The following is a 23,426-nucleotide window of genomic DNA, read 5'->3' as shown; positions in this document are numbered from 1 at the left end:
GGAGCAGGATCAATACTGATTTGCATATGGCTGGGTCCAAACTGGGGTGACGTATCATAGAAAATAACAATGGATTACACCCAGATCTGCGACTGTAGGTGAGTTTTTAAACCCTTTCAACACTCTGTCCATCATGTTATTTTGTGAAGTTGCTTTATGCGCCATAATTGGATAAGGATATGCCTAGACCTGGGTCCCTTGCTTGCTGCACCACTGGATTCAAGCTAGCCTGGCTGATGAGGGGTGATACCCCAAAACCAGTCCCAGAATTTTTGTTTCCAGTACGGGGAGGACCTAGCTTGGCAGTTCGGGCTAGACTGTTACCATGGGGAGCTGGGTCAAGGCTGATGTTCATATGGCTGGGTCCAGAACTGCTATGACGTGGCGAACAAAATAAGGATGGATTAAACCCAGATCTTTGGCTAGAGGTGTGGGTTTGAAAAGTTTCAACACTCTGTCCATCATGTTATTTTATGAAGTTGCTTTGAGCACCCTAAGTGGATAAGGGTATGCCTGGACCTGGGTCCCTTGCTCGCTGCACATCTGGATTCAAGCTAACCTGGCTGATGAGGGGTGATACCCTGAAACCAGTCCCAAAATACTTGTTTCCAGGCCAGGGACCTAGCTTGGCAATTCGGGTTGCACTGTTCCCATGGGAGCAGGTTCAAGACTGATTTTCATATGGCTTGGTCCAAACTGGGGTGACGTACCAGGGAAAATAAGAATGGATTAAACCCAGATCTGTGACTGTAGGTGAGTGTTTAAAACATTCCAACACTCGGTCCTTCATGTTATTTTGTGAAGTTCCTATCTGCACCCGAAGTTGATAAGGGTATGCCAAATCGTGGGTCCCTTGCTCGCTGCCTATCTGGATTCAAGCTAGTCTGGCTGATGAGGGGTGATACTCCGAAACCAGTCCCAGAATACTTGCTTCCAGTCCAGGGAGGAACTAACTTGGCATTTCGTGTTGGACTGTTCCAATGCGAGCATGTTCAAGACTGATCTGCACATGGCTGCATCCAGACTGAGGGTGACGTACCAGTGAATGTAACAATGGATTGCACCCAGATCTCTGACTGTAGGTGAATGTTTGAAACGTTCCAACACTCTGTCTATCATGTTGTTTTGTAAAGTTGCTATGTGTACCTAAGTGGATATGCCTATACGTGTGTCCCTTGCTCACTGCACCACTGAATTCAAAGTAGCCTGGCTGATGAGGGGTGATTCCCTGAACCCAGTCCCAGAGTTCTTGTTTCCAGTCCAGGGAGGACCTAGCTTGGCAGTTCGGGTTGGACTGTTCCCATGGGAGCAGGATCAATACTGATTTGCATTGAAAATAACAATGGATTAAACCCAGATCTATGACTGTAGGTGAGTTTTTGAAACCTTCCAACACACTGTCCATCATATTATTTTGTGAAGTTTCTTTATGTGCCATAAGTGGATAAGGATATGCCTAGACCTGGGTCCCTTGCTCGCTGCACCACTGGATTCAAACTTATCTGGCTGATGAGGGGTGATACCCCAAAACCAGTCCCAGAATTCTTGTTTCCAGTCCGGGGAGGACCTAGCTTGTCAGTTCGGGCTGGACTGTTACCATGGGGAGCATGGTCAAGGCTGATTTAAAGATGGCTGGGTCAAGAACTAAGATGACGTGGCGAGCAAAATAAGGATGGATTAAACCCAGATCTTTGGCTGGAGGTGTGTTTTTGAAAAGTTTCAGCACTCTGTCCATCATGTTATTTTGTGAAGTTGCTACTAGCACCCTAAGTGGATAAGGGTATGCCTGGATGTGGTTCCCTTGCTTGCTGCACATCTGGATTCAAGCTAGCCTTGCTGATGAGGGGTGATACCCTGAAACCAGTCCTAAAATACTTGTTTCCAGGCCAGGGACCTAGCTTGGCAGTCGGGTTGCACTGTTCCCATGGGAGGAGGTTCAAGACTGATTTGCGTATGGCTGGGTCCAAACTGGGGTGACGTACCAGGGAAAATAAGAATGGATTAAACCCAGATCTGTGACTGTAGGTGAGTGTTTGAAACATTCCAACACTCTGTCCTTCATGTTATTTTTTGAAGTTGCTATCTGCACCCGAAGTTGATGAGGGTATGCCTAGACGTGGGTCCCTTGCTCGCTGCATATCTGGATTCAAGCTAGTCTGGCTGATGAGGGGTGATACCCCGAAACCAGTCCCAGGATACTTGTTTCCAGTCCAGGGAGAACCTAACTTGGCATTTCGTGTTGGACTGTTCCCATGGGAGCATGTTCAAGACTGATCTGCACATGGCTGCCTCCAGACTTGGGTGACGTACCAGTGAAAATAACAATGGATTAAACCCAGATCTCTGACTGAGGGTGAATGTTTGAAACGTTCCAACACTCTGTCTATCATGTTGTTTTGTGAAGTTGCTATGTGTACCTAAGTGGATAAGGGTATGCCTATACGTGTGTCCCTTGCTCGATGCACTACTAAATTCAAGCTAGCCTGGCTGATGAGGGGTGATACCCTGAACCCAGTCCCAGAGTACTTGTTTCCAGTCCAGGGAGGACCTAGCTTGGCAGTTCGGGTTGGACTGTTCCCATGGGAGCAGGATCAATACTGATTTGCATATGGCTGGGTCCAAACTGGGGTGACGTACCATAGAAAATAACAATGGATTAAACGCAGATCTGTGACTGTAGGTGAGTTTTTAAAACCTTTCAACACTCTGTCCATCATGTTATTTTGTGAAGTTGCTTTATGCGCCATAAGTGTATAAGGATATGCCTAGACCTGGGTCCCTTGCTCGCTGCACCACTGGATTCAAGCTAGCTTGGCTGATGAGGGGTGATACCCCAAAACCAGTCCCAGTATTCTTGTTTCCAGTCCGGGGAGGACCTAGCTTGGCAGTTCGGGCTAGACTGTTACCATGGGGAGCAGGGTCAAGGCTTATTTACAAATGGCTGGGTCAAGAACTGTGATGACGTGACGAGCAAAATAAGGATGGATTAAACCCAGATCTTTGGCTGGAGGTGTGTTTTTGAAAAGTTTCAACACTCTGTCCATCATGCTATTTTGTGAAGTTGCTACGAGCACCCTAAGTGGATTAGGGTTTGCCTGGACGTGGGTCCCTTGCTCGCTGCACATCTGGATACAAGCTAGCCTGGCTGATGAGGGGTGATACCCTGAACCTAGTCCCACAGTACTTTTTTCCAGTCCAGGGAGGACCTAGCTTGGCACTTCGGGTTGGACTGTTCCCATGGGAGCAGGATCAATACTGATTTGCATAAGGCTTGGTACAAACTGGGGTGACGTATCATAGAAAATAACAATGGATTAAACCCAGATATGTGACTGTAGGTCAGTTTTTAAAACCTTTCAACACTCTGTCCATCATGTTATTTTGTGAAGTTGCTTTATATGCCATAATTGGATAAGGATATACCTAGACCTGGGTCCCTTGCTCGCTGCACCACTGGATTCAAGCTAGCCTGGCTGATAAGGGGTGATACCCCAAAACCAGTCCCAGAATTCTTGTTTCCAGTACGGGGAGGACCTAGCTTGGTAGTTCGGGCTAGACTGTTACCATGGGGAGCAGGGTCAAGGCTGATTTACAGATGGCTCGGTCAAGAACTGCGATGACGTGGCGAGCAAAATAAGGATGGATTAAACCCAGATCTTTGGCTAGAGGTGTGTGTTTGAAAAGTTTCAACACTCTGTCCATCATGTTATTTTATGAAGTTGCTTTGAGCACCCTAAGTGGATAAGGGTATGCCTGGACTTGGGTCCCTTGCTCGCTGCACATCTGGATTCAAGCTAACCTGGCTGATGAGGGGTGATACCCTGAAACCAGTCCCAAAATACTTGTTTCCAGGCCAGGGACCTAGCTTGGCAGTTCGGGTTGCACTGTTCCCATGGGAGCAGGTTCAAGACTGATTTGCATATGGCTGGGTCCAAACTGGGGTGCCGTACCAGGGAAAATAAGAATGGATTAAACCCAGATCTGTGACTGTAGGTGAGTGTTTAAAACATTACAACACTCGGTCCTTCATGTTATTTTGTGAAGTTCCTATCTGCACCCGAAGTTGATAAGGGTATGCCAAGACGTGGGTCCCTTGATCGCTGCATATCTGGATTCAAGCTAGTCTCGCTGATGAGGGGTGATACCCCGAAACCAGTCCCAGAATACTTGCTTCCAGTCCAGGGAGGACCTAACTTGGCATTTCGTGTTGGACTGTTCCCATGCGAGCATGTTCAAGACTGATCTGCACATGGCTGCGTCCAGACTGGGGTGACGTACCAGTGAAAATAACAATTGATTAAAGCCAGATCTCTGACTGTAGGTGAATGTTTGAAACGTTCCAACACTCTGTCTATCATGTTGTTTTGTAAAGTTGCTATGTGTGCCTAAGTGGATATGCCTATACGTGTGTCCCTTGCTCGCTGCACCACTGAATTCAAGCTAGCCTGGCTGATATGGGGTGATACCCTGAACCCAGTCCCAGAGTTCTTGTTTCCAGTCCAGGGAGGACCTAGCTTGGCAGTTCGGGTTGGACTGTTCCCATGGGAGCAGGATCAATACTGATTTGCATAGAAAATAACAATGGATTAAACATAGATCTATGACTGTAGGTGAGTTTTTGAAACCTTCCAACACACTGGCCATCATATTATTTTGTGAAGTTTCTTTATGTGCCATAAGTGGATAAGGATATGCCTAGACCTGGGTCCCTTGCTCGCTGCACCACTGGATTCAAACTTATCTGGCTGATGAGGGGTTATACCCCAAAACCAGTCCCAGAATTCTTGTTTCCAGTCCGGGGAGGACTTAGCTTGTCAGTTCGGGCTAGACTGTTACCATGGGGAGCAAGGTCAAGGCTGATTTACAGATGGCTGGGTCAAGAACTGAGATGACGTGGCGAGCAAAATAAGGATGGATTAAACCCAGATCTTTGGCTGGAGGTGTGTTTTTGAAAAGTTTCAGCACTCTGTCCATCATGTTATTTTGTGAAGTTGCTACGAGCACCCTAAGTGGATAAGGGTTTGCCTGGACGTGGGTCCCTTGCTTGCTGCACATCTGGATTCAAGCTAGCCTGGCTGATGAGGGGTGATACCCTGAAACCAGTCCTAAAATTCTTGTTTCCAGGCCAGGGACCTAGCTTGGCAGTCGGGTTGCACTGTTCCCATGGGAGGAGGTTCAAGACTGATTTGCGTATGGCTGGGTCCAAACTGGGGTGACGTACCAGGGAAAATAAGAATGGATTAAACCCAGATCTGTGACTGTAGGTGAGTGTTTGAAACATTCCAACACTCTGTCCTTCATGTTATTTTTTGAAGTTGCTATCTGCACCCGAAGTTGATGAGGGTATTCCTAGACGTGGGTCCCTTGTTCACTGCATATCTGGATTGAAGCTAGTCTGGTTGATGAGGGGTGATACCCTGAAACCAGTCCCAGAATACTTGTTTCCAGTCCAGGGAGGACCTAACTAGGCATTTCGTGTTGGACTGTTCCCATGGGAGCATGTTCAAGACTGATCTGCACATGGCTGCTTCCAGACTGGGCTGACGTACCAGTGAAAATAACAATGGATTAAACCCAGATCTGTGACTGTAGGTGAGTTTTTAAAACCTTTCAACACTCTGTCCATCATGTTATTTTGTGAAGTTGCTTTATGCGCCATAAGTGGATAAGGGATATGCCTAGACCTGGGTCCCTTGCTCGCTGCACCACTGGATTCAAGCTAGCCTGGCTGATATGGGGTCATACCCCAAAACCAGTCCCAGAATTCTTGTTTCTAGTCCGGGGAGGACCTAGCTTGGCAGTTCAGGTTGGACTGTTTCCATGGGAGCAGGATCAATACTGATTCGCATATGGCTGGGTCCAAACTGGGGTAACGTACCATAGAAAATAACAATGGATTAAACCCAGATCTGTGACTGTAGGTGAGTTTTTAAAACCTTTCAACACTCTGTCCATCATGTTATTTTGTGTAGTTGCTTTATGCGCCATAATTGGATAAGAATATGCCTAGACCTGGGTCCCTTGCTCGCTGCATCACTGGATTCAAGCTAGCCTGGCTGATGAAGGGTGATACCCCAAAACCAGTCCAAGAATTCTTGTTTCCAGTCCGGGGAGGACATAGCTTGGCAGTTCGGGCTAGACTGTTACCATGGGGAGCAGGGTCAAGGCTGATTTTTATACGGCTGGGTCCAGAACTGCGATGACGTGGTGAGCAAAATAAGGATGGATTAAACCCAGATCTTTGGCTAGAGGAGTGTGTTTGAAAAGTTTCAACACTCTGTCCATCATGTTATTTTGTGAAGTTGCTTTGAGCACCCTAGGTGGTTAAGGGCATGCCTGGACTTGATTCCCTTGCTTGCTGCACATCTGGATTCAAGCTAGCCTGGCTGATGAGGGGTGATACCCTGAAACCAGTCCCAAAATACTTGTTTCCAGGCCAGGGACATAGCTTGGCAGTTCGGGTTGCACTGTTCCCATGGGAACAGGTACAAAACTGATTTGCATATGGCTGGGTCCAAACTGGGGTGACGTACCAGGGAAAATAAGAATGGATTAAACCAAGATTTGTGACAATAGGTGAGTGTTGAAAACATTCCAACACTCGGTCCTTCATGTTACTTTGTGAAGTTCCTATCTGCACCCGAAGTTGATAAGGGTATGCCAAGACGTGGGTCCCTTGCTCGCTGCATATCTGGATTCAAGCTAGTCTGGCTGTTGAGGAGTGATACCCCGAAAACAGTCACCAAATACTTGCTTCCAGTTTAGGGAGGACCTAACTTTTCATTTTGTGTTGGACTGTTCCCATGGGAGCATGTTCAAGACTGATCTGGACATGGCTGCGTCCAGACTGGGGTGACATACCAGTGAAAATAACAATGGATTAAAGCCAGATCTCTGACTGTAGGTGAATGTTTGAAACGTTCCAACACTCTGTCTATCATGTTGTTTTGTAAAGTTGCTATGTGTGCCTAAGTGGATATGCCTATACGTGTGTCCCTTGCTCGCTGCACCACTGAATTCAAGCTAGCCTGGCTGATGAGGGGTGATCCCCTGCACCCAGTCCCAGAGTTCTTGTTTCCAGTCCAGGGAGGACCTAGCTTGGCAGTTCGGGTTGGACTGTTCCCATGGGAGCAGGATCAATACTGATTTGCATAGAAAATAACAATGGATTAAACATAGATCTATGACTGTAGGTGAGTTTTTGAAACCTTCCAACACACTGGCCATCATATTACTTTGTGAAGTTTCTTTATGTGCCATAAGTGGATAAGGATATGCCTAGACCTGGGTCCCTTGCTCGCTGCACCACTGGATTCAAACTTATCTGGCTGATGAGGGGTGATACCCCAAAACCAGTCCCAGAATTCTTGTTTCCAGTCCGGGGAGGACCTAGCTTGTCAGTTCGGGCTAGACTGTTACCATGGGGAGCAAGGTCAAGGCTGATTTACAGGTGGCTGGGTCAAGAACTGAGATGACGTGGCGAGCAAAATAAGGATAGATTTAACCCAGATCTTTGGCTGGAGGTGTGTTTTTAAAACCTTTCAACACTCTGTCCATCATGTTATTTTGTGTAGTTGCTTTATGCGCCATAATTGGATAAGAATATGCCTAGACCTGGGTCCCTTGCTCGCTGCATCACTGGATTCAAGCTAGCCTGGCTGATGAGGGGTGATACCCCAAAACCAGTCCAAGAATTCTTGTTTCCAGTCCGGGGAGGACATAGCTTGGCAGTTCGGGCTAGACTGTTACCATGGGGAGCAGGGTCAAGGCTGATTTTTATATGGCTGGGTCCAGAACTGCGATGACGTGGTGAGCAAAATAAGGATGGATTAAACCCAGATCTTTGGCTAGAGGAGTGTGTTTGAAAAGTTTCAACACTCTGTCCATCATGTTATTTTGTGAAGTTGCTTTGAGCACCCTAGGTGGTTAAGGGCATGCCTGGACTTGAGTCCCTTGCTTGCTGCACATCTGGATTCAAGCTAGCCTGGCTGATGAGGGGTGATACCCTGAAACCAGTCCCAAAATACTTGTTTCCAGGCCAGGGACATAGCTTGGCAGTTCGGGTTGCACTGTTCCCATGGGAACAGGTACAAAACTGATTTGCATATGGCTGGACCCAAACTGGGGTGACGTACCAGGGAAAATAAGAATGGATTAAACCAAGATTTGAGACAATAGGTGAGTGTTGAAAACATTCCAACACTCGGTCCTTCATGTTACTTTGTGAAGTTCCTATCTGCACCCGAAGTTGATAAGGGTATGCCAAGACGTGGGTCCCTTGCTCGCTGCATATCTGGATTCAAGCTAGTCTGGCTGTTGAGGAGTGATACCCCTAAAACAGTCACCGAATACTTGCTTCCAGTTTAGGGAGGACCTAACTTTTCATTTTGTGTTGGACTGTTCCTATGGGAGCATGTTCAAGACTGATCTGGACATGGCTGCGTCCAGACTGGGGTGACATACCAGTGAAAATAACAATGGATTAAACCCAGATCTCTGACTGTAGGTGAATGTTTGAAACATTCCAACACTCTGTCTATCATGTTGTTTTGTGAAGTTGCTATGTGTACCTAAGTGGATAAGGGCGTGCCTCTACCTGTGTCCCTTGCTTGCTCCATTACTGAATTCAAGCTAGCCTAGCTGATGAGGGGTGATACCCTGAACCCAGTCCCAGAGTTCTTGTTTGCAGTTCAGGGAGGACCTAGCTTGGTAGTTCGGGTTTGTACTGTTCCTATAGGAGCAGGATCTATACTGATTTGCATACGGCTGGGTCCAAACTGGGGTGACGTACCATAGAAAGTAACAATGGATTAAACCCAGATCTGTGACTGTAGGTGAGTTTTTAAAACCTTTCAACACTCTGTCCATCATGTTATTTTGTGAAGTTGCTTTATGCGCCATAAGTGGATAAGGATATTCCTAGACCTGTGTCCCTTGCTCGCTGCACCACTGGATTCAAACTAGCCTGGCTGATGAGGGGTGATACCCCAAAACCAGTCCCAGAATTCTTGTTTTCAGTCTGGGGAGGACCTAGCTTGTCAGTTCGGGCTAGACTGTTACCATGGGGAGCAGGGTGAAGGCTGATTTACAGATGGCTGGGTCCAGAACTGCGATGACGTGGTGAGCAGAATAAGGATGGATTAAACCCAGATCTTTGGCTGGAGGTGTGTTTTTGAAAAGTTTCAACACTCTGTCCATCATGGTTTTTTGTGAAGTTGCTACGAGCACCCTAAGTGGATAAGGGTTTGCCTGGACGTGGGTCCCTTGCTCGCTGCACATCTGGATTCAAGCTAGCCTGGCTGATGATGGGTGATATTTGTTTAGAAAGAAAGAAATTGGCACCGGGTTATGTGCATATATTTACATCACACTAGTGAACGCTAAAAATAATAAAGTCAATGCCTAATTAAATGTTGTATGAAAATATTTTTCTTTTATTTTATTATAATTATAAACTTTTATCGGATATTTGAAACAATTGATAACTGACTGTATAATTTTTTACATGTGTATAATACAAATTAGTGCTTTACAATTCAAAACAAAAACAAAATAAATTGTTCCAAAATAATACAGAATTAATTCCCCTTCAACGCGTTTCGGCGGTTAGCCTTCCTCAGGAATTCTGTATATGCAAGTTGATACTAAAAAAAGAGAATCATATTTACAATTAGTCTTGTACCCTTTGACTTTAAAATATCAGCTTGCTAGGGTTTATCCTTTTAGGCAGGGGCCCCCTTTCTTTTCACAAATTGATGATGGGTGATACCCTGAAACCAGTCCCAAAATACTTGTTTCCAGGCCAGGGACCTAGCTTGGCAGTTCGGGTTGCACTGTTCCCATGGGAGCAGGTCAAGACTGATTTGCATATGGCTGGGTATAAACTGGGGTGATGTACCAGGGAAAATAAGAATGGATTAAACCCAGATCTGTGACTGTAGGTGAGTGTTTGAAACATTCCAACACTCTGTCCTTCTTTTTATTTTGTGAAGTTGCTATCGGCACCCGAAGTTGATAAGGGAATGCCTAGACGTGGGTCTCTTGCTCGCTGCATATCTGGATTCAAGCTAGTCTGGCTGATGAGCGGTGAGCGGTTGTTTCCAGTCCATGGAGGACCTAACATGGCATTTTGTGTTGGACTGTTCCCATGGGAGCATGTTCAAGATTGATCTGCACATGGCTGCGTCCAGACTGGGGTGACGTACCAGTGAAAATAACAATGGATTAAATCCAGATCTCTGATGGTAGGTGAATGTTTGAAACATTCCAACACTCTGTCTATCATGTTGTTTTGTGAAGTTGCTATGTGTACCTAAGTGGATAAGGGTATGCCTATACGTGTGTCCCTTGCTCGTTGCACCACTGAATTCAAGCTAGCCTGGCTGATGAGGGGTGATACTCTGAACCCAGACCCAGAGTACTTGTTTCCAGTCCAGGGAAGACCTAGCTTGGCAGTTCGGGTTGAGGATCAATACTGATTTGCATATGGCTGGGTCCAAACTGGGGTGACGTACCATAGAAAATAACAATGGATTAAACCCAGATCTGTGACTGTAGGAGAGTTTTTAAAAGCTTTCAACACTGTGTCCATCATGTTATTTTGTGAAGTTGCTTTATGCGCCATAAGTGGATAAGGATATGCCTAGACCTGGGTCCCTTGCTACCTGCACCACTGGATACAAACTAGCCTGGCTGATGACTGGTGATAGCCCAAAACCAGTGCCAGAATTCTTGTTTACAGTCCGGGGAGGACCTAGCTTGGCAGTTTGGGCTAGACTGTTACCATGGGGAGCAGGGTCAAGGCTGATTTCCATATGGCTGGGTCCAAGCTGCGATGACGTGGCGAGCAAAATAAGGATGGATTAAACCCAGATCTTTGGTTAGAGGTGTGTGTTTGAAAAGTTTCAACACTCTGTCCATCATGTTATTTTGTGAAGTTGCTTTGAGCACCCTAAGTGGATAAGGGTATGCCTGGACGTGGTTCCCTTGCTCGCTGCACATCTGGATTCAAGCTAGTCTGGCTGATGAGGGGTGATACCCCAAAACCAGTCCCAGAATACTTGTTTCCAGGCCAGGGAGGACCTAGCTTGACAGTTTGGGTTGGACTGTTCCCATGGGAGCAGATTCAAGACTGATCTGCATATTGCTTGCCCAGACTGGGGTGACGTACCAGTGAAAATAACAATGGATTAAACCCAGATCTCTGACTGTAGGTTAGTTTTTGAAACCTTCCAACACTCTGTCCATCATAATATTTTGTGAAGTTGCTTTATGTGCCATAATTGGATAAGGATATACCTAGACCTGGGTCCCTTGCTCGCTGCACCACTGGATTCAAACTAGCCTGGCTGATGACTGGTGATAACCCAAAACCAGTCCCAGAATTCTTGTTTCCAGTCCAGGGAGGACCTAGCTTGTCAGTTTGGGCTAGACTGTTACCATGGGGAGCAGGGTCAATGCTGATTTACATATAGCTGGGTCAAGAACTGCGATGACGTGGCGAGCAAAATTAAGGATGGATTAAACCCAGATCTCTGACTGTAGGTGAGTTTTTAAAACCTTTCAACACTGTGTCCATCATGTTATTTTGTGAAGTTGCTTTATGCGCCATAAGTGGATAAGGATATGCCTAGACCTGGGTCCCTTGCTCGCTGCACCACTGGATTCAAGCTAGCCTGGCTGATGAGGGGTGATACCCCAAAACCAGTCCCAGAATTCTTGTTTAGAGTCCGGGGAGGACCTAGCTTGGCAGTTCGGGCTAGACTGTTACAATGGGGAGCAGGGTGAAGGCTGATTTTCATATGGCTGGGTCCAAGATGCGATGACGTGGCGAGCAAAATAGGGATGGATTAAACCCAGATCTTTGGCTAGAGGTGTGTGTTTGAAAAGTTTCAGCACTCTGTCCATCATGTTATTTTGTGAAGTTGCTTTGAGCACCCTAAGTGGATAAGGGTATGCCTGGACGTGGGTCCCTTGCTCGCTGCACATTTGGATTCAAGCTAGTCTGGCTGATGAGGGGTGATACCCCAAAACCAGTCCCAGAATACTTGTTTCCAGGCCAGGGAGGACCTAGCTTGACAGTTCGGGTTAGACTGTTCCCATGGGAGCACTTTCAAGACTGATTTGCACATGGCTGCTATTTTGTGAAGTTGCTTTTTGCGCCATAAGTGGATAAGGATATGCCTAGACCTAGGTCCCTTTCTCGCTGCTCCACTGGATTCAAGGTAGCCTGGCTGATGAGGGGTGATACCCCCAAACCAGTCCCAGAATTCTTGTTTCCAGTCCGGGGAGGACCTAGCTTGGCAGTTCGGGCTAGACTGTTACCATGTGGAGCAGGGTCAAGGCTGATTTTCAAATGGCCTGGTCCAGAACTGCAATGACGTGGCGAGCAAAATAAGGATGGATTAAACCCATATCTTTGGCTGGAGGTGTGTTTTTAAAACCTTTCAACACTGTGTCCATCATGTTATTTTGTGAAGTTGCTTTATGCGCCATAAGTGGATAAGGATATGCCTAGACCTGGGTCCCTTGCTCGCTGCACCACTGGATTCAAGCTAGCCTGGCTGATGAGGGGTGATACCCCAAAACCAGTCCCAGAATTCTTGTTTACAGTCCGGGGAGGACCTAGCTTGGCAGTTCGGGATAGACTGTTACCATGGGGAGCAGGGTGAAGGCTGATTTTCATATGGCTGGGTCCAAGATGCGATGACGTGGCGAGCAAAATAGGGATGGATTAAACCCAGATCTTTGGCGAGAGGTGTGTGTTTGAAAAGTTTCAGCACTCTGTCCATCATGTTATTTTGTGAAGTTGCTTTGAGCACCCTAAGTGGATAAGGGTATGCCTGGACGTGGTTCCCTTGCTCGCTGCACATTTGGATTCAAGCTAGTCTGGCTGATGAGGGGTGATACCCCAAAACCAGTCCCAGAATACTTGTTTTCAGGCCAGGGAGGACCTAGCTTGACAGTTCGGGTTAGACTGTTCCCATGGGAGCACTTTCAAGACTGATTTGCACATGGCTGCTATTTTGTGAAGTTGCTCTATGCGCCATAAGTGGATAAGGATATGCCTAGACCTAGGTCCCTTGCTCGCTGCACCACTGGATTCAAGCTAGCCTGGCTGATGAGGGGTGATACCCCCAAACCAGTCCCAGAATTCTTGTTTCCAGTCCGGGGAGGACCTAGCTTGGCAGTTCGGGCTAGACTGTTACCATGGGGAGCAGGGTCAAGGCTGATTTTCATATGGCCTGGTCCAGAACTGCAATGACGTGGCGAGCAAAATAAGGATGGATTAAACCCATATCTTTGGCTGGAGGTGTGTTTTTGAAAAGTTTCAACACTCTGTCCATCATGTTATTTTGTGAAGTTGCTACGAGCACCCTTAGTGGATAAGGGTTTGCTTGGATGTGGGTCCCTTGCTCGCTGCACATCTGGATTCAAGCTAGCCTGGCTGATGAGGGGTGATACCCTGAAACCAGTCCCAAAATACTTGTTTCCAGGCCAGGGACCTAGCTTGGCAGTTCGGGTTGCACTGTTTCCATGGGAGCAGGTTCAAGACTGATTTGCATATGGCTGAGTCCAAACTGGGGTGACGTACCATAGAAAATAATAATGGATTAAACCCAGATCTCTGGCTGGAGGTCTGTTTTTAAAACCTTTCAACATTGTGTCCATCATGTAATTTTGTGAAGTTGCTTTATGCGCCATAAGTGGATAAGGATATGCCTAGACCTGGGTCCCTTGCTCGCTGCACCACTGGATTCAAGCTAGCCTGGCTGATGAGGGGTGATACCCCAAAACCAGTCCCAGAATTCTTGTTTACAGTCCGGGGAGGACCTAGCTTGGCAGTTCGGGCTAGACTGTTACCATGGGGAGCAGGGTGAAGGCTGATTTTCATATGGCTGGGTCCAAGATGCGATGACGTGGCGAGCAAAATAAGGATGGATTAAACCCAGATCTTTGGCTAGAGGTGTGTGTTTGAAAAGTGTCAGCACTCTGTCCATCATGTTATTTTGTGAAGTTGCTTTGGGCACCCTAAGTGGATAAGGGTATGCCTGGACGTGGTTCCCTTGCTCGCTGCACATTTGGATTCAAGCTAGTCTGGCTGATGAGGGGTGATACCCCAAAACCAGTCCCAGAATACTTGTTTCCAGGCCAGGGAGGACCTAGCTTGACAGTTCGGATTAGACTGTTCCCATGGGAGCAGGTTCAAGACTGGTTTGCACATGGCTGCTATTTTGTGAAGTTGCTTTATTCGCCAAAAGTGGATAAGGATATGCCTAGACCTAGGTCCTTTGCTCGCTGCACCACTGGATTCAAGCTAGCCTGGCTGATGAGGGGTGATACCCCAAAACCAGTCCCAGAATACTTATTTCCAGGCCAGGGAGGACCTAGCTTGACAGTTCGGGTTAGACTGTTCCCATGGGAGCACTTTCAAGACTTATTTGCACATGGCTGCTATTTTGTGAAGTTGCTTTATGCGCCATAAGTGGATAAGGATATGCCTAGACCGAGGTCCCTTGCTCACTGCACCACTGGATTCAAGCTAGCCTGGCTGATGAGGGGTGATACCCCAAAACCAGTCCCAGAATTCTAGTTTCCAGTCCGGGGAGGACCTAGCTTGGCAGTTCGGGCTAGACTGTTACCGTGGGGAGCAGGGTCAAGGCTGATTTTCATATGACCTGGTCCAGAACTGCAATGACATGGCGAGCAAAATAAGGATTGATTAAACCCAGATCTTTGGCTGGAGGTGTGTTTTTGAAAAGTTTCAACACTCTGTCCATCATGTTATTTTGTGAAGTTGCTACGAGCACCCTAAGTGGATAAAGGTTTGCTTGGATGTGGGTCCCTTGCTCGCTGCACATCTGGATTCAAGCTAGCCTGGCTGATGAGGGGTGATACCCTGAAACCAGTCCCAAAATACTTGTTTCCAGGCCAGAGACCTAGCTTTTCAGTTCGGGTTGCACTGTTCCCATGGGAGCAGGTTCAAGACTGATTTGCATATGGTTTGGTCCAAACTGGGGTGACGTACCATTGAAAATAATAATGGATTAAACCCAGATCTCTGGCTGGAGGTATGTTTTTAAAACCTTTCAACACTGTGTCCATCATGTTATTTTGTGAAGTTGCTTTATGCGCCATAAGTGGATAAGGATATGCCTAGACCTGGGTCCCTTCCTCGCTGCACCACTGGATTCAAGCTAGCCTGGCTGATGAGGGGTGATACCCCAAAACCAGTCCCAGAATTCTTGTTTACAGTCCGGGGAGGACCTAGCTTGGCAGTTCGGGCTAGACTGTTACCATGGGGAGCAGGGTGAAGGCTGATTTTCATATGGCTGGGTCCAAGATGCGATGACGTGGCGAGCAAAATAAGGATGGATTAAACCCAGATCTTTGGCTAGAGGTGTGTGTTTGAAAAGTTTCAGCACTCTGTCCATCATGTTATTTTGTGAAGTTGCTTTGAGCACCCTAAGTAGATAAGGGTATGCCTGGACCTTGGTCCCTTGTTTGCTGCACATCTGGATTCAAGCTAGCCTGGCTTATGAGGGGTGATACCCCAAAACCAGTCCCAGAATACTTGTTTCCAGTCCAGGGAGGACCTAACTTGGCATTTTGTGTTGGACTGTTCCCATGGGAGCATGTTCAAGACTGATCTGCACATGGCTGCGTCCAGACTGGGGTGACGTACCAGTGAAAATAACAATGGATTAAACCCAGATCTCTGATGGAAGGTGAATGTTTGAAACGTTCCAACACTCTGTCTATCATGATGTTTTGTGAAGTTGCCATGTGTACCTAAGTGGATAAGGGTATGCCTATACATGTGTCCCTTGCTCGCTGCATCACTGAATTCAAGTTAGCCTGGCTGATGAGGGGTGATACTCTGAACCCAGTCCCAGAGTACTTGTTTCCAGTCCAGGGAGGACCTAGCTTGGCAGTTCGGGTTGGACTGCTCCCAAAGGAGCAGGATCAATACTGATTAGCATATGGCTGGGTCCAAACTGGGGTGACGTACCATAGAAAATAACAATGGATTAAACCCAGATCTGTGACTGTAGGTCAGTTTTTAAAACCTTTCAACACTCTGTCCATCATGTTATTTTGTGAAGTTGCTTTATGCGCCATAAGTGTATAAGGATATGCCTAGACCTGGTTCCCTTGCTCGCTGCACCACTGGATTCAAGCTAGCCTGGCTGATGAGGGGTGATACCCCAAAACCAGTCCCTGAATTCTTGTTTCCAGTCCGGGGAGGACCTAGCTTGGCAGTTCGGGCTAGACTGTTACCATGGGGAGCAGAGTCAAGGCTGATTTTCATATGGCCTGGTCCAGAACTGCAATGACGTGGCAAACAAAATAAGGATGGATTAAACCCAGATCTTTGGCTAGAGGTGTGTGTTTGAAAAGTTTCAACACTCTGTCCATCATGATATTTTGTGTAGGTGCTTTGAGCACCCTAAGTAGATAAGGGTATGCCTGGACCTGGGTCCGTTGCTCGCTGCACCACTGGATTCAAACTTGCCTGGCTGATGAGGGGTGATACCCCAAAACCAGTCCCAGAATTCTTGTTTCAAGTCCGGGGAGGACCTAGCTTGTCAGTTCGGGCAAGACTGTTACCATGGGGAGCAGGGTCAAGGCTGATTTACAGATGGCTGGGTCAAGAACTGCGATGACGTGTCAAGCAAAATAAGGATGGATTAAACCCAGATCTTTGGCTGGAGGTGTGTTTTTGAAAAGATTCAACACTCTGTCCATCATGTTATTTTGTGAATTTGCTACGAGCACCCTAAGTGGATAAGGGTTTGCCTGGACGTGGGTCCCTTGCTCGCTGCACATCTGGATTCAAGCTAGCCTGGCTGATATGGGGTGATACCCTGAAACCAGTCCCAAAATACTTGTTTCTAGACCAGGGACCTAGCTTGGCAGTTCGGGTTGCACTGCTCCCATGAGAGCAGGTTCAAGAATGATTTGCATATGGCTGGGTCCAAACTTGGGTGACGTACCAGGGAAAAGAAGAATGGATTAAACCCAGATCTGTGACTGGAGGTGAGTTTTGAAAACCTTTCAATACTCTGTTCATCATGTTATTTTGTGAAGTTGCTTTAGGCGCCATAAGTGGAAAAGGATATGCCTCGACCTGGGTCCCTTGCTCGCTGCACCACAGGATTCAAGCTAGCCTGGCTGATGAGGGGTGATACCCCAAAACCAGTCCCAGAATACTTGTTTCCAGTCAGGGAGGACCTAACTTGGCATTTCGTGTTGGATTGTTCCCATGGGAGCATGTTCAAGACTGATCTGCACAAGGCTGCGTCCAGACTGAGGTGACGTACCAGTGAAAATAACAATGGATTAAACCCAGATCTCTGACTGTAGGTGAATGTTTGAAACGTTCCAACACTCTTTCCATCTTGTTATTTTGTGAAGTTGCTACGAGCACCCTAAGTGGATAAGGGTTTGCCTGGATGTGGGTCCCTTGCTCGCTGCATATATGGATTCAAGCTAGTCTGGCTGATGAGGGGTGAAACCCCGAAACCAGTCCCAGAATACTTTTTTCCAGTCCAGGGAGGACCTAACTTGGCATTTCGTGTTGGACTGTTCCCATGGGAACATGTTCAAGACTGCTCTGCACATGGCTGCGTCCAGACTGGGGTGACGTACCAGTGAAAATAACAATGGATTAAACCCAGATCTCTGCCTGTAGGTGAATGTTTGAAATGTTCCAACACTCTGTCTATCATGTTGTTTTGAGAAGTTGCTATTGGTACCTAAGTGGATAAGGGTATGCCTATACGTGTGTCCCTTGCTCGCTGCACCACTGAATTCAAGCTAGCCTAGCTGATGAGTGGTGATACCCTGAACCCAGTCCCAGAGTACTTCTTTCCCGTCCAGGGAGGACCTAGCTTTGCAGTTCGGGTTGGACTATTCCCATGGGAGCAGGATCAATACTGATTTGCATATGGCTGGGTCCACACTGGGGTGACGTACCATAGAAAATAACAATGGATTAAACCCAGATCTGTGACTGTAGGTGAGTTTTTAAAACCTTTTAACACTCTGTCCATCATATTATTTTGTGAAGTTGCTTTATGTGCCATAAGTGGATAAGGATATGCCTAGACCTGGGTCCCTTGCTCGCTGCATCACTGGATTCAAGCTAGCCTGGCTGATGAGGAGTGATACCCCAAAAACAGTCCCAGAATTCTTATTTCCAGTCCGGGGAGGACCTAGCTTGGCAGTTCGGGCTAGACTGTTACCATGGGGAGCAGGGTCAAGGCTGATTTTCATATGGCTGGGTCCAGAACTGCGATGACGTGGCGAGCAAAATAAGGAAGGATCAAACCCAGATCTTTGGCTAGAGGTGTGTGTTTGAAAAGTTTCAACACTCTGTCCATCATGTTATTTTGTGAAGTTGCTTTGAGCACCCTAAGTGGATAAGGGTTTGCCTGGACTTTGGTCCCTTGCTCGCTGCACATCTGGATTCAAGCTAGCCTGGCTGATATGGGGTGATACCCTGAAACCATTCCCAAAATACTTGTTTCCAGGCCAGCGACCTAGCTTGGCAGTTTGGGTTGCACTGTTCCCATGGGAGCAGGTTCAAGACTGATTTGCATATGGCTGGGTCCAAACTGGGGTGACACACAAGGGAAAATAAGAATGGATTAAACGCAGATCTGTGACTGTAGGTGGGTGTTTAAAACATTCCAACACTCGGTCCTTCATGTTATTTTGTGAAGTTCCTATCTGCACCCGAAGTTGATAAGGGTATGCCTAGACGTGGGTCCTTTGCTCGCTGCATATCTGGATTTGAGCTAGTCTGGCTGTTGAGGGGTGATACCCCAAAACCAGTCCCAGAATACTTGCTTCCAGTCCAGGGAAGACCTAACTTGGCATTTCGTGTTGGACTGTTCCCATGGGAGCATGTTCAAGACTGATCTGCACATGGCTGCGTCCAGACTGGGGTGACGTACCAGTGAAAATAACAATGGATTAAACCCAGATCTCTGACAGTAGGTGAATGTTTGAAACGTTCCAACACTCTGTCCATCATGTTGTTTTGTGAAGTTGCTATGTGTACCTAAGTGGATAAGGGTATGCCTATACGTGTGTACCTTGCTCGCTGCATCACTGAATTCAAGCTAGCCTGGCTGATGAGGGGTGATGCCCTGAAACCAGTCCCAGAGTTCTTGTTTCCAGTCCAGGGAGGACCTAGCTTGGCAGTTCGGGTTGGACTGTTCCCATGTGAGCAGGAACAATACTGATTTGCATATGGCTGGGTCCAAACTGGAGTGACGTACCATAGAAAATAACAATGGATTAAACCCAGATCTGTGACTGTAGGTGAGTTTTTAAAACCTTTCAACACTCTGTCCATCATGTTATTTTGTGAAGTTGCTTTATGCGCCATAAGTGGATACGTATATACCTAGACCTGGGTCCTTTGCTCGCTGCACCACTGGATTCAAGCTAGCCTGGCTGATGATGGGTGATACCCCAAAACCAGTCCCAGAATTCTTGTTTCTAGTCCGGGGAGGACCTAGCTTGGCAGTTTGGGCTAGACTGTTACCATGGGGAGCAGGGTCAAGGCTGATTTACATATAGCTGGGTCAAGAACTGCGATGACGTGGCGAGCAAAATAAGGATGGATTAAACCCAGATCTTTGGCTGGAGGTGTGTTTTTGAAAAGTTTCAACACTCTGTCCATCATGTTATTTTGTGAAGTTGCTACGAGCACCCTAAGTGGATAAGGGTTTGCCTGGATGTGGGTCCCTTGCTCGCTGCACCACTGAATTCAAGCTAGCCTGGCTGATGAGGGGTGATACTCTGAACCCAGTCCCAGAGTACTTGTTTCCAGTCCAGGGAGGACCTAGCTTGGCAGTTCGGGTTGGACTGCTCCCATGGGAGCAGGGTCAATACTGATTTGCATATGGCTGGGTCCAAACTGGGGTGACGTACCATAGAAAATAACAATGGATTAAACCCAGATCTGTGACTTTAGGTGAGTTTTTCAAACCTTTCAACACTCTGTCCATCATGTTATTTTGTGAAGTTGCTTTATGCTCCTTAAGTGGATAAGGGCATGCCTAGACCTGGGTCCCTTGCTCGCTGCACCACTGGATTCAAGCTAGCCTGGCTGATGGGGGTTGATACCCCAAAAACAGTCCCAGAATTCTTATTTCCAGTCCGGGGAGGACCTAGCTTGGCAGTTCGGGCTAGACTGTTACCATGGGGAGCAGGGTCAAGGCTGATTTACAGATGGCTGGGTCAAGAACTGCGATGACGTGTCAAGCAAAATAAGGATGGATTAAACCCAGATCTTTGGCTGGATGTGTGTTTTTGAAAAAGTTCAACACTCTCTCCATCATGTTATTTTGTGAATTTGCTACGAGCACCCTAAGTGGATAAGAGTTTGCCTGTACGTGGGTCCCTTGCTCGCTGCACATCTGGATTCAAGCTAGCCTGGCTGACATGGGGTGCTACCCTGAAACCAGTCCCAAAATACTTGTTTCCAGGCCAGGGACCTAGCTTGGCAGTTCGGGTTACACTGTTCCCATGGGAGCAGGTTCAAGACTGATTTGCATATTGCTCGGTCCAAACTGGGATGACGTACCAGGGAAAAAAAGAATGGATTAAACCCAAATCTGTGACTGTAGGTGAGTGTTTGAAACATTCCAACACTCTGTTCATCATGTTATTTTGTTAAGTTGCTTTAGGCACCATAAGTGGATAAGGATATGCCTAGACCTGGGTCCCTTGCTCGCTGCACCACTGGATACAAGCTAGCATGGCTGATGAGGGGTGATACCCCAAAACCAGTCCCAGAATACTTGTTTCCCGTCCAGGGAGGACCTAACTTGGCATTTCGTGTTTGACTGTTCCCATGGGAGCATGTTCAAGACTGATCTGCACATGGCTGCGTCCAGACTGAGGTGACGTACCAGTGAAAATAACAATGGATTAAACCCAGATCTCTGACTGTAGGTGAATGTTTGAAACGTTCCAACACTCTGTCTATTATGTTGCTTTGTGAAGTTGCTATGTGTACCTAAGTGGATAAGGGTATGCCTATATGTGTGTCCCTTGCTAGCTGCACCACTGAATTCAAGCTAGCCTGGCTGTTGAGGGGTGATACCCTTAACCCAGTCCCAGAGTACTTTTTTCCAGTCCAGGGAAGACCTAGCTTGGCAGTTCGGTTGCACTGTTCCCATGGGAGCAGGATCAATACTGATTTGCATATGGCTGGGTCCAAACTGGGGTGACTTACCATAGAAAATAACAATGGATTAAACAAAGATCTGTGACTGTAGGTGAGTTTCTAAAACTTTTGAACACTCTGTCCATCACGCTATTTTGTGAAGTTGCTTTATGCGCCATAATTGGATAAGAAAATGCCTAGACCTCGGTCCCTTGCTCGCTGCATCACTGGATTCAAGCTAGACTGGCTGATGAGGGGTGATACCCCAAAAACAGTCCCAGAATTCTTGTTTCCAATCCGGGGAGGACCTACCTTGGCAGTTCGGGCTAGACTGTTACCATGTGGAGCAGGGTCAAGGCTGATTTTCATATGGCTGGGTCCAGACCTGCGATGACGTGGCGAGCAAAATAAGGATGGATTAAACCCAGATCTTTGGCTAGAGGTGTGTGTTTGAAAAGTTTCAACACTCTGTCCATCATGTTATTTTGTGAAGTTGCTTAGAGCACCCTAAGTGGATAAGGGTATGCCTGGAGGTGTGTCCCTTGCTCGCTGCACCACTGGATTCAAGCTAGTCTGGCTGATGAGGGGTGATACCTCAAAACCAGTCCCAGAATACTTGTTTCGAAGCCAGGGAGGACCTAGCTTAGCAGTTCGGGTTGGACTGTTCCCATGGGAGCAGGTTCAAGACTGATTTGCATATGGCTGGGTCCAAATTGGGGTGACGTACCATAGAAAATAACAATGGATTAAACCCAGATCTCTGACTGTAGGTGAGTGCTTGAAACATTCCAACACTCTGTACTTCATGTTATTTTGTGAAGTTTCTTTATGTGCCATATGTGGATAAGGATATGCCTAGACCTGGGTCCCTTGCTCGCTGCACATCTGGATTTAAGCTAGCTTGGCTGATGAGGGGTGATACCCTGAAACCAGTCCCAAAATACTTGTTTCCAGGCAAGGGACCTAGCTTGGCAGTTCGGGTTGCACTGTTCCCATGGGAACAGGTTCAAGACTGATTTGCATATTGCTGGGTCCAAACTGGGATGACGTACAAGGGAAAAAAAGAATTGATTAAAACCAAATCTGTGACTGTAGGTGAGTGTTTGAAACATTCCAACACTCTGTCCTTCACGTTATTTTGTGAAGTTGCTATCTACACCCGAAGTTGATAAGGGTATGCCTAGACGTGGGTCCCTTGCTCGCTGCATATCTGGATTCAAGCTAGTCTGGCTGATGAGGGGTGATACCCCGAAACCAGTCCCAGAATACATGATTCCAGTCCAGGGAGGACCTAACTTGGCATTTCGTATTGGACTGTTCCCATGGGAGCATGTTCAAGACTTATCTGCACATGGCTGCGTCGAGACTGGGGTGATGTACCAGTGAAAATAACAATGGATTAAACCCAGATCTCTGACTGCAGGTGAATGTTTGAAATGTTCCAACATTCTGTCTATCATGTTGTTTTGTGAAGTTGCTAGGTGTACCTAAGTGGATAAGGGTATGCCTATACGTGTGTCCCTTTCTCGCTGCACCACTGGATTCAAGCTAGCCTGGCTGATGAGGGGTGATACCCTGAAACCAGTACCAAAATACTTGTTTCCAGGCCAGGGAGGACCTAGCTTGGCAGTTCGGGTTGGACTATTCCCATGGGAGCAGGATCAATACTGATTTGCATATCGCTGGGTCCAAACTGGGGTGATGTACCATAGAAAATAACAATGGATTAAACCCAGAACTGTGACTGTAGGTGAGTTTTCAAAAACCTTTCAACACTCTGTCCATCATGTTATTTTGTGAAGTTGCTTTATGCGCCATAAGTGGATAAGGTTATGCCTAGACCTGGGTCCCTTGCTTGCTGCACCACTGGATTCAAGCTAGCCTGGCTGATGAGGGGTGATACCCCAAAACCAGTCCCAGAATACTTATTCCAAAGCCAGGGAGAACCTAGCTTTTCAATTCGGGTTGGACTGTTCCCATGGGGAGCAGGGTCAAGGCTGATTTTCATATGGCTGGGTCCAGAACTGCGATGACGTGGCTAGCAAAATAAGGATGGATTAAACCCAGATCTTTGGCTAGAGGTGTGTGTTTGAAAACTTTCAACACTCTGTCCATCATGTTATTTTGTGAAGTTGCTTTGAGCACCCTAAGTGGATAAGGGTATTCCTGGACGTGGGTCCCTAACGTATATATGGTCCCCCTGTTAAAACTAATTTCTTCATTCAACATCACCAAAATT

This window comes from Lissotriton helveticus, chromosome 11 (assembly GCF_964261635.1).
Source record: "Lissotriton helveticus chromosome 11, aLisHel1.1, whole genome shotgun sequence".
Taxonomy (NCBI): Eukaryota; Metazoa; Chordata; class Amphibia; order Caudata; family Salamandridae; genus Lissotriton; species Lissotriton helveticus.
The sequence above is the reverse complement of the archived record's forward strand: the minus strand, read 5'-3'. Positions refer to the sequence as shown.